We start from the raw sequence: 12,639 nt of genomic DNA, 5'->3' as shown, positions 1-12,639 counted from the left end.
GTGCTCTTTCCACTGCGCAACACTGATGAAGAGGTCTTGCAGCATTTCCATAGTGATCTATTATTATCTTTGAGAACACAGTAGCCACTACATTGGGACTCAGCCCATTATATCTGAAGTGCTTATAAGGAATGAAAAATGGTCCTTAAGAAAACTGAGAAAAGCAGCTAGCTCTAACCAAATATACATAGGCATACCTTGTTTTATTGTACTTTGCTTTACTGTAGTTCACAGATATTGATTTTTTTTTTAAAGAAATTGAAGGTCTGTGGCAACTCTGAGTCAAGCAAGTCTATTGACATTCACATTATGTCTCTGTGTCACATTTTGGTAATTCTCACAATATTTCAGGTTTTTTCATCATTATTATATCTGTTATGGTGATCTGAGATCAGTGATCTTTGATGTTTCTATTCTAATTGTTGGTGCTCCATGAACTGTGCCCACATAAGATGGCAAACAATTGATAAATACTGTGTGTACTCTGACTGCTCCACTGACCAGCTGTTCCCTCACCTCTCTCTCTCTGTCTCTCTGTCTGTCTGTCTGTCTGTCTGTCTCTCTCCCCCTTCTGGTCTCCCTATTCCTGAGATACAACAATATTGAAGAACATTATATAAACTTTGTTGGTAAAGTAGCAGCAGGGTTTGAGAGGATCAACTCCAATTTTGAAAGAAGTTCTACTATAGGTAAAATTCTATCAAACAGCATCGCATGCTACAGAGAAATCTTTCATGAAAGGAGAAGTCAATAGATGAAGCAAACTTCATTGTTGTCTTATTTTAAGAGTTGCCACAGCCACCCCAACCTTTAGTAACCACCACTGATCAGTTCAGCAGGTATCAACATCCAGGCATGACCCTTCGCCAGCAAAAAGATTATGACCCGAGGAAGACTCAGATGATGGTTAGCATTTTTTGGTAATAAACATTTTTTAATTAAAGTATGTACTTTTTTAAAAGAAATAATACCATTGCAAACTTAATATAGTATAGTATAAACACAAGCACTGGGAAACCAAAAAATTCATGTGACTGACTTTATTATGATATTCACTTTATTGTGGTGGTCTGGAATCAAACCTGCAACACCTCCAACGTATGCCTGTACAAAAGAAATATGTACAAAAGTCACATAATTTTGAAGGTATCAGGGGTGGGAAATCAATTTTCCTTCTTTTTTTTTTTTAGGCAATTGGAATTAAGTGACTTGCCCAGGGTCACACAGCTAGTAAGTATCAAGTGTTTGGTCTGTGACTAGATTTGAACTCAGGTCTTCCTGACTTCAGGGCCAGTGCTCTATCCACTGCACCACCTAGCTGCCCTAGGGAAATCAATTATCAAAGTACCTCAAGGAGTGCAATACTCCAAAAGAATGATAAAATGAAACAAAACATAGATAGAATTATTACCATTATTACCTAAAATAGGTGACCAGGAAGATACCAACAAGCCATATGCCTACTTTTCTCACCTCCATAAAATCTTTATGAGAATGTTCTATGGTCTATACACCATTGACCTTGATAAAAATGTGAGAAGGGAGCAAGAAACCTTCAAAACCTTCAAGAACAAGATTCTTCAAAACAGGCCACATCTCCACTGTCACACAACTGACCAAACTGTATAGAAGATACAAATTCCCCAGTGTTTATAGCTTGCTCACAAAAAGCACCTGACCAGGATAGCATCAGTGTGAGTAGAGAGGAGGGAATATCCAGGCATGTTTTGGTTGCAAAGCATTGCCTGGGAGAATATTGAAGTGTTCTCTTTGCAATCAGAAGTTGATTCACAGCCGCAGTGAGGAACAGGCTGCTTTGGACTTTCAGTTCCCCCAAAGTCAGGGAAAACAGTAAGGCTGCAGGCATTAGTAGCTTCTCTAACCTTCTTCTCTGTGATGCAATGAAACATCAGAGATAGGATGTGGAGCACAATTTCTTCTATATCTGCTCGTAGAAATTTATAAGTGGAGGGGCAAGAGAATTCCAGGCATGGAGTATAGCCATTGAATATATCCAGGGTCTAGATTTGAGGGCATCATTATCAAGACAGCCAGTAACAGTCTTTGGTTCAAAGGATAAGGATGTTTTAGTTGCTTTACTTGTATAATTCCAAAGTGTTTTCCAAAATGGCTCTACCATTTCACAGCTCCACCAATAATGCATTAGTGTAACTATCATCCCACAACCCCTCCAATTTTGACCATTGACATTTTTTGTCATTTTTTGCCAATTTGTAGGGTATGAAGTGAAACCTCATGGTTGTTTTGATTTGCATTTTTCTTATTATTAGTCATTTGGAATATTCTTTCATGTGGTTGTAAATGCTTTGAAATTCTTTTGAGAACTATTTATTTTTATTTATTTGGGGGGGCAAGGCAATGGGGTGAAGTGACTTGCCCAGGGTCACACAGCAAGTAAATGTTAAGTGTCTGAGGTCAGATTTGAACTCAGGTTGTCCTGAATCCAGGACTGGTGTTCTCCCATTGAGAACTGTTTATTTAAGAACTTTTGACCACCTAGCCAGTGGAGTTTGATTAATAGGGGAAGGTGGCATGTTCAGATCTGTACTCTAGGAAGTCAGTTGAAAGTTGAGTGGAGAATGGATTGGAGTGGGGAAAGACTGGAGACAGGGAAATAAACTAGCAAGCTATTGCCAGTTATGAGAAAATAAGGGCTTGAATTATGATGGTAGCAATGCAGAGCAGAGAAGAGGGCATAGATGAGAGATGTGGCAAAGGTAGAAATTACTTGGACTTGACAACTTCTTGGATATGGAAAGTGACCAAGTAAGAAGTCAAGGATGACACTTAGTTTTGAGCCTGAGCAATGGAGAGGATGGTGGTACACTTGACAGTGATAGGGGAGTTTGGAAGAAGACAATGAGTTCAGTTTGGGACATGTTGAGTTTAGAATGTCTATAGGGCATCCAGTTCAAGATGTCCAATAAGTCATTGGAGATAGGATACTAGAAGCTGAGGAAAAGGTTAAGACTAGAAAGCACATTGAAGATCATCTGAATTGTTGTTGTTAAGTCGTTTTTCAGTTCTGTCTGACTCTATGACTGCGCTTGGGATTTTCTTGGCAGAGATCCTGGAGTGGTTTGCCATTTCCTTCTCCAGGTCATTTTACAGATGAGGAAGCTGAGGTAAAGTGACTTGCCCAAAGTCACACAGCTAATAAGTATCTGGGGCCAAATTTGAACTCGTGAAGATGAATTTTTATGGTTCCAGGCCCAGTGCTCTATCCGCCGTACCACTGGAGATGATAGTTGAAACCGAGGGAGCTGATGAGATCACTGAGGGAAATTTTATATATGTATGTGTATGTGTATATGTATATGTTTATATAGATACATACATAAAATGCAAAATATATACATTCACAAAATGTATACATTTATGTTTATGAGATATGTATGTGTATATACATATATATATATATATATATATATATATATATATATATATATATATATGATGAAGACCTTCATGACAGAGCTGTTAGGGACCCCCATGAGTAGTGGCTGTGACCTGGATTAAGATCCAGCAAAAGTAAGGGCAGCTAGGTGGCACAGTGGATACAGCACTGGCCCTGGAATCAGGAGGACCTGAGTTCAAATGTGGCCTCAGACCAAACACTTGATACTTACTAGCTGTGTGACCCTGGGCAAGTCACTTAAACCCAATTGCCTATTTAAAAAAAAAGAAAAGAAAAGAAAAAAAAAGATCCAGCAAAAGAGATTTAGGAGTAGTCAAAAGGCTAGGAGAACCAGAAGAGAGCAGCATCATGAAAACCTAGATGGGGGAATATCAAAAAGATAATCAATAATGTCAAAGGCTGCAGAGAGGTCAAGAAGGAGTGAGAATTGATAAAAAACCATTAGATTTGCCAATTAAGAGATTACTGGTAACTTTGGGGAGAGCAGTTTCAGTTGGATGGTAAAGTTATAAGGCACACTGCAGAGATTTAAGAAAAGAGTGAGATGAAAGACATCAATTACATATGGTCTTCTAAAGGAGTTTAGCCACAAAAGGAGAAGAGATATAGGAAGAGAGAGAGATAGGATGATCCTAATGGGGTGGATGGATCAAGTATTTTTTGAGGATGGAGGAGACATAAGCATGTTTGTAGGCAGTAGGGAAGCAGTTGGTAAACAGGGAGTGATTGAAGATTAATGAGACTAGGAATGACAGAGGGGGGCACTCTGCTGGAGAAGACAGTATAGAATGGGATCACTTACGCAGGTACAGGGGTTTTACCTTGACAAGGAGAAGAGCCACCTCTTTATGTGAAACCAGAGTGAAGGAAGAGACAGTTGCCCAAGATATCTGAGGGCTGTGAGATGAGGAGGAGGGGACGAAGGAGCTCTTTGCTATGGCCTTAATTTTGTTTCAGCGAAATGTGAGTCAAGGTCAGCTGAGAGAGTGGTGGAGAAAAGGGTATGGGAGGTTTGGAAAAGCTACTGTGGGGAGGCAGGTAAATGAATGGGAAAAGGAATCAATTAGGGAAGGGCAAAGGGATTTCTTTCCAAAGTGAGGGCTAAGTTGATATGACGTAGCAGACCCAGTCAACAAGGTTTTGTGATTTCCTCTAGCTTTGTTCAGCAGCATGTGAGTAAGAGTGAAAATACCACATGATGGGAGTAATACAAGGCTGGGGTTTGGCAGGACAAGTTCAAAAGGATAAAAGAACAAGGTACTCTAGAGAAGAGGACAGTGTGGAGCTGAAGTGGTTCACCAAGGGTCCAAGATGAAGAAGGGAACAGAGTGTAGCAAGTACAGGGATGATGGCCTGGGGAAGAACTGAGTGGTGAGGATGATGAACAGGGTTTGGGGTTGTAGAATGTCAATAGACTATGATCAGATAAAGGAATTTCAAAGATTAAGGATGTGGGTGTTGAACACTTGTAGGTGATGACAAGATCAAGAGTATGGTCATCTCTGTGGACAGCTGTGGTGGGGTAGAAGAGTAATGTCATGGGAAATGAATAAGGTGAAGAATTTGGAGGTTAGCATGTTTGAGGGAGTATTACTATGCATTTTGAAGTCCCCTTATATAAGAGCAGTAGTTGGGAAGGAAAGAAAGACTGAGCCAGGCACTGAACTCATTAAGGAAGGAAGGAAAGGGTCCTGGAGGTCAGTTGACAACACCCATCAGAGTCTTGATTGGGTGATAAATATGGATTGAACAAACCTCAAAGGAAGAGAGGTTACTGAATGATAATGGTAGAGGGAGAGCATGGAAGTGGCAATAGGGAGCGAGAAGTAATCCAGTTGCCCCACCATGATCAATGAGAGGGGCAGAGTATGAATGAAAGTGCAAACAGTGCAGAAAACAGTAGCCAGGGAAGCTGTCATCAGGAGGGATCCAGGTCTCAATTAGTACAAGATGGAGGGAACAAGAAAGGAAAAGGTTTAAAATTAAAAGAAAGCTACTTTATTACCTATAGAGCAGGAGTTCCAGAGATCACACTGGAAAGATTGGATAGTTTAGAGTATAGGAAGTTGGAGGGATTGGGTTGAAGGGAATAAGGGAGTAGGGATGGTGAACAGAGTTTGAACAATGGCAACTGGGGAGTTCAGAATCACTGAGGTGCAGTGAGTCTGCCTGGATAGAGGCATGTTATTCATTGAGGAATGAGTTAAGGTAGGTCATCATTGTCCATAGGTGTGCATAGTTCTAGGTGCCATATTTGTGAAGGGTTATTGTTGAGCTAGAGCATATCTTGAGGAAGGAAACAGAGTGAAGGCTTGAAACCACTATATATGGATTGGTTGAAGCAATTAAGGATGTCAAACCCAGAAGAGAGGGGAAACATGATACTTAATCAAGGTATTAATAGACTGTCATATAGAGAAGGGGCAACATTTATACTATTTGTTCTCAGGGAGCAGAAGGCAGATTTCAGCTCAATATATGGAAAGACTGTCTAACATTTGAAGCTGTCCAAAATAGAATTAGCTGTCATAGGAGATGGTAATTCCTGGTCACTATAGGTTGTCAATGAGAAGCTGGATAAATATTAGTCAAGGATATCACAGAGTGAATTTATGCTTCAAGTAGGTAGGGTATGGGTATGGAGAGGTGGAGGAAAGGAGGGATGGTCCAGGAATAGAAAACTATTGAGGTTACTTCCAACTTGAAAATGCTCTATGACTTTGTAATTCATTGAATGAAACTGATTCCATAGGTGTAGGGGGAACAAGGGGTGAGGGAGGGAGGGGAAAGGTGGATAGCTAGAGCATTTCATCACTGGTACTCTTGAGATGTCAGAAGAAAGTGAGGAATGCCACCAGAACATTAAGGAGATCCTCTGAGGCCGGTGCATAGGAGGAAATAGACAAGACCCATCCAGGATGGGCAGGCATGGGTGCAGAAGGAAATCTGCATTACTGGAGGGAACTTCCAAATCAGTGGAATAAAAAATTCATTTGGTATTTGCATATACATTGTCTCCCACAATAAAATGTTAAGCTCTTTCAGGACAGGACCCGATTCATTTTTGTCTTTATATCCATAGTACCGAGTAAGGTACCTGGCACATAGTAAGGACAGGGAATAGAGCTATGTTGTCACCGGTCTAGGGACTTCCCAGGTGAGAGAGCTTTCCTTAACAATGCAGGTTGGAGGGGCAGCTAGGTGGCGCAGTGGATAGAGCTCTGGCCTTGGAGTCAGGAGAACCTGAGTCCAAATCCAGCCTGAAACACATGACACTTACTAGCTGTGTGACCCTGGGCAAGTCACTTAACCCCGATTGCCTCACTCCACCCCAAAAAAAAAGCAAAAACAAAAAAAAAATGCAGGTTGGCACTTTCTTTATAGCATCGAGTTTTAGAGAGTTACCTAGAGCAATAGTGTCAAATCAAATAGAAGGGGGGACAGGCTCTAAACTGTACATAAGGATCCTTGTGGGCCACATATTGACTGTAATGTTATCTGTGTTTTATTGCATTTCTTATTTATTTTGTTACATATTTCGCTATTACCTTTTAATCTGATTTAGGCCATGTGTTTGACCCCTCTGGCCCAGAATACTGAGAGGTTCAGTGTTGTGCCCAGGGTTACACAGCAGTATGTATTGCAGGCGGGACTGGGTCCAGGCCTTCTAGGGTAGAGGCCAGCTCTCTATCCAGTATCCTTAAGGTATCTCTCCAGAGTAGATGCCAAATAAATACTGGAGGATTGACTAATAACTTTATTTGGTGGGCAATAGGGAGTAGCTTTAGGTGTTAGAGCACAGGAATGACATCACAGCAGCTGTGCATAAGGATGAAAAGTCTGGCAGCAATGTGAGTTGTCATTTATAAAGGTAGCTTTCATGCACTTAAATGTATGGAAAATTCTGACGTTTATCCTAAAGTATTCCACTAAGCTGGGCAGCTGGGTGGTACAGTGGATAGAGTGCAAGGCCTAGAGTTAGGAAGACTCCTCTTCCTGAGGTCAAATCTGGACTCGGACACTTACTAACTGTGTGACCCTGGGCAAGTCACTTAACCCTGTTTGCCTCAGTGGCCTCATCTGTAAAATGAGCTGGAGAAGGAAATGGCAAACCACTCCAGTATCTTTGCCAAGAAAACCCCAAATAGGGTCAGGAAGAGTTGGACATGACTGAAAATGACTGAATGATTCCACTAAGCCAAACTGGCCCTAACCCCAAAATCATGCTGTTGAAACTGCCAGCACCAAAATTTGCAAGATAAAATTCTTTCCAGCTTTTATAGTGTCAGTTTGCCCAAGTCTGTCAATGTTAACCAAGTGTATGATTTATAATATAGACAAGAATTGTTTCTGTGATTTTATTGCTATGGGGATTTCCCAGGCGAGGAAAGTCATTCTAGCAATCAACGTCTTCTCTGCAATTCAGAGTCTTAAGAGAATTGCAGTAAGACATTAAGGGACTCCACGAAGGTCATACAGTGGGCATGTCAGGACAGACTTGAACCTGGTCTTCCTGGGGTCAAGACTCAGTTCTCTATCCTCTACAACAGAGGTCTCAAACACACAGACCTGTCAGAGTGCTGCCCAAACCAAATAAAAATGTTACTGGGAAATATCCAATGAAACAAATGAAAACAGAATATAGAGAATGTTAATATGTGGTTATCTATGTCAATAAGTGGCCTGCAGGGATCCTTATACACCATTTAGTGCCCCACCCTTTCCATTGGAGTTTGATGCCACTGAACCGTGTCGCACTGCTTCTCCAGATTTAAAATACTGATATAAAAATGTACTTTCACAAAAAAATAATATTCTTAATATTTAAAAAGCATAGCATTTGCCTTTTAAACTCATTTAAATCTCAGTTTCTCAAAGTAATGGGCATCAGAAAGAGGACATTTAAATGAAATCCACATAGTTTACAAACCTCATTTTGAGAAAATATGCCAATTCCCATTAAAACTTTTTTTTTCCAGTGACTGCAGCAGTAAAATTGATTGATTTGGATTCTACCTCTTTTCCTTCTCTTGATAACTCTCTTGGCAGATGTCCAGTAAAAGGCAGGCACTAGAAGCAAAAGAAGTTAGTCAATGGTTTGGGATAATCAATTTGGGGTATTTAAAGATTTAAGTGAAGGGTGGATCAAAATTTAGAACACCCAGACTCTACTCATCATTCGCTTGGTAACGAAATGATCACTTTTCTCAGTCCAAATTTTTCTACTTCTATAACCTCCACCCTGAATTCCAAATCTGTTGCTGAAGGACTAGGCTTTCTGCCTCTAGACGCTCTCACTCAGTCCATCTTGAATGCCTCAGCCAAAACTGTGTCTCACTCTGACCTCGTTCTTCTTCAATACACTTTTTAATAGTGCCGCATCTAAACATTAAACCAGGGGTGCAGAACCTGCAGCTATGAGGCCACATGTGGCCTTCTAGGTCCTTGAGTGCAACCTTCTGACTGAGTCCAAGTTTTATAGAACAAATCCTTTTATTAAGGGGATTTGTTCTGTGAAGTTTGGAATTGGCCAAAGGGCCACACGTGGCCTTGAAACCACAGGCTCCCCACCCCTCCATTAAATCTCCATTAAACCAAAGTCTAAAGTCTGTGGACTTTGTGGCCCTCTAATCTGCCCACTCTACTCAGCCCTAAGTTAACGGGAATTCCTTATGCTTCCACTTTGGAATAGATAATCACCTGTCCATCAAAGTCCTCACCTACAGTTATCAAGGCATGGAAGATTACCTTACTCTTGTTTCTATCCGTCAAAATGGCATCCCTTTCATTCTTATAGCCTGGCTGAAAGTCATTCACCACAACAAGGTCATTTCTTGACAAAATAGGATAACAAAACACATGTTCAGCCCCCAAATATGGCATATGTTTCTCCCACAAATTTGGGAATACATTTATTATATACATCTAGTTTTCACTATAAGGAATCTGCCTTTTGCAGCAATCTGTCATTCTGAAGACCTGTTAAACTTCCTAATGCGCTAATATAGAGCTCCTAGGGGGAAATTTAAAAAAAAAAAAAAGAACTTCCTTTTGCTCTGTTTGGGGGGAAGAAAAAAGAGAAGGCTGCTTAAAATAAGATATACATTTTTTTACATGCCTAATGAAGGAATTTGCTTTGTTTGACTGCATATTTGTTATAAGGACTCTATCTATTTATCTATCTATCTATTTATTATTCAATTGATATGGGGAGGTAGGAGGGGAGAAAGATAAATGCTTATGAATTTCTTTAAAAATTAGTTTTAAAAAGATACAAAATGACTGCTTATGATAGAAGTAAACAGGAATTCAGAAATAAAATTACTTGCTCTCTTCTGTTTCCCCTCCCACAGAAAAAAAATAGTATTGACCTATCCTGTGACCAAGTATTATTTTATCTGGTACTATTTTTACTAATGATAGGGAACATGTAAAAATATATAAAGCAACAGGCAGATAAACAGGTGTCATGTGGCTTTTTGGGAACTCTGTTTTGTAGAAATAAGCTACCAAGAATGGATCCTATTAATGATGGATTCGTAAAACCATAGCTTTATGAATTAAAGCTAAGGAAATGTGATACTAAAATAAATATTTCATGCTAACTTCCTTTAACGTGTCTCCTGCTGATGTAGCTCATGGAGCTGACTCTATGGTAAAGTGTGAAAACTCTAAAAATTTTCTCTAAAGCAACTAACATAGATAGATGATTCCTGTTTAAGCAATACAATGTGACCAACAAGTTGAGGAAAAGTGTGCCTTCATAGCCCTTTTAATATATTTTAAAAGTGCATTAGCTATCATTTCTAAATTGTGAACATTTAGCCTCTCTAAATGACAGCATGACCTAATGGATAGTGGACCAAAATATCTGGGTTCAAGTCCTGCCTCTGAGGCACATGAACTAGCTGACCATGAGCAAGTCACTTACCAGCTCTTACCACAGTGCTTGGCACATAGTGGATGCTTAATGAATGTTTATTGATTAATTGATTGAACTTACCCTCTTAGTGTCCTCCAGCAACTCTCTAAGAATCCAAGCTATAGAATAATTGCTGATACACACCTGTAGAGAGAATTTCCACACCATTCTTATATGATCACAGGTCCACACTCCAGAGACTCTCCTTTCTCCTTCCCTTCCCCCACATATCTCTTATTAGGATCTTAGAGGTATTAGTGTTTTCTAAGTGCACAACTGCTACCAACCTTATTTTTGCACTCTTGAACAAAATGTTAAGACATGGTTTCTTGAAGCTGGGTATCAAGGAGAGTTATAAAAGGTGCTAAAAAGCCATCAGGCTAATTTCAAGTGGCAGTAGATTTTAAAGGCTGGAAAGAAGAAAACCAGTAGGAAAGATTCCTTGCCCTTGTTAGGGAGTCCCTGACTCATTAACCATCTTCTCCATCATCTTCCCAGGCCTCTTTCTCTTCTCTTTTAGCACTTCTTTCCTCACTAGTTCTTCCTTGTCTAAGCACTCGTTTTTGAGGGAAGAGAAGCATTGAAGTGTCAGTGAAAATGACAACACAAATATAATGATGTGTCTCCTACTAACAAGTCTGCTTTACTCTGTTGGATCATGGCACCCACGTAGGTATTAGCTTAGGTTGCAAAGCAGAAATAATTTAATCATATCATAGTGATGATATGGACTTGTTATGGAAGGTTATGGACTTGTCTGAAGTCCATTTACTTCCTTGCTCCTAAATACCTGAAGCCACTAAGAACAGGGTTGCATGAAGGGAGCAAGAGGAAAAAGTTCCCCTTTCCACTTTACCATTTCACTTTCTATTTTCTACTTCAAGTCTTTTTTCTTATCTTTTCTTTCTTTCTTTCTTTCTTTTTTTAGGCCAGGATAGGAGTGGGAGAAAAGAATAAGCTAGGATATCAAAGGGTCAGGGAAGATTATCAAAAGATAAAGTTTGAAACTTTCTGGTGTATACTGATTAGATCTGGAAAAATGAAAAAGGGAGCAAGCTGTTGCTGCCAAAGAAATTCCAGAGATGTCAGGAATTGGGGATGGGAATAGCATCCTTAGGAGAGTCATCTATGCAGGGTTAGAGGTGGAGGAAAAAATAAAACAAGAATTCTATGACCTTTCCCTTCTATTTGTCACTGGGGCTTCGAGGAGGGCGTAAGGAGAAAAGTAACAGGAAGAGAAGAAAAGGTAGGAAAGACACTCTGGAATGATTTGCACCACCACAAGGCTGTGGAACAGATGGGATGTTGCCAAAGCTTCAGTGTTACTTCTCCTTACTCCTTTTTCCCCAAGGATTATTTTTTGTGGCTTGGTTTTCTCCAGATAAATGGTGGAAAACTCCAGGCCTTTTTTTTTTAGGCCCATTACTGTTTCAGAACGTGGCAGGGAGAGGCATAGAGGTGGTATGGGTCTATTTGAAATAAAAATGAGCAACCACCAAGAGCAGACTGTTCCCTCTTGCAGAATTTCATACCAGATAAGCTGTTACTAAAGCATTACCTAACCTTAATGTACCATGGGCTAATAGAGTACAAACACTTTTAATTCTAGCTTCTATTTACTCAGAAAATCACTTATCCCATGACCTTGGAAAATATGAGTACCTACTTTTTTTTGGAGCAAAAATTTTTTTTGTAAGAGGCTTCTCACCACTGCCGGTGTTATGTGCTTTTATGATAGTACATCAGCAGTCCGAAAAACAGCTGGACATTCTTCTCTCTCCAAAATATTTTCCCTTCTGCCACCCTCATCATCAGTTTCCTCATTCACAGAGATGTTAGCAGGCCAAGTAAATCATTTGGGACTACTTTTAGAAATGGCCTGGTCCCTGGGTTAAGACAGCTCAGGAGGCAGGGCAGGGTAGCCTGAGGCCTCTTAATATTTATTTTCTTAGAATAAAAACTTGACAGCTGCCATATTCACCAAATGCATACATTTGTAAAGAAATTCATTACAAAGAGAAAAGGGTTTGCTTGTCCTTTCCCCCTTTATCAAAGTTAATGCTAATTCCTGGAACAAATTCAGAAGCAATACCAAGAACTGTCTCAAAGCAAAAATCCAAGCATAGTAGAATTCTTTATAGAGACTCTTAGCTCATGACTGATTAGCTAGTCTTGGAAGTACTTGAGCACATAAGGTCAGAGTGCTAAAGGATCAGTGTTTCCAACAGTACTGTCTCAATTTCGGAACTATCTTCTCCAAAAAGAAAAATCATAAAAT

At 39.9% G+C, this 12,639-nt stretch overlaps 1 long non-coding RNA gene across 1 annotated transcript; it reads right to left on the bottom strand.

Moving 5' to 3' along the window:
* Positions 1 to 1,030: 1,030 nt before the first annotated feature.
* LOC144454479 (uncharacterized) lies at positions 1,031 to 10,506 on the bottom strand. Its single transcript, XR_013482898.1, has 3 exons — positions 10,443 to 10,506; positions 8,370 to 8,509; positions 1,031 to 1,104 (listed from the first exon to the last, which is right to left on the bottom strand). It is a non-coding gene; the product is annotated as an uncharacterized LOC144454479 (long non-coding RNA).
* Between the last annotated feature and the right edge of the window lie 2,133 nt (positions 10,507 to 12,639).

This window comes from Phascolarctos cinereus, unplaced genomic scaffold (assembly GCF_003287225.1).
Source record: "Phascolarctos cinereus isolate Bilbo 61053 unplaced genomic scaffold, phaCin_HiC Scaffold_726;HRSCAF=1367, whole genome shotgun sequence".
In the NCBI taxonomy this organism is placed as follows: domain Eukaryota; kingdom Metazoa; phylum Chordata; class Mammalia; order Diprotodontia; family Phascolarctidae; genus Phascolarctos; species Phascolarctos cinereus.
Note: the sequence above shows the minus strand (reverse complement) of the source record. Positions and strands in the feature narration are given on the sequence as shown.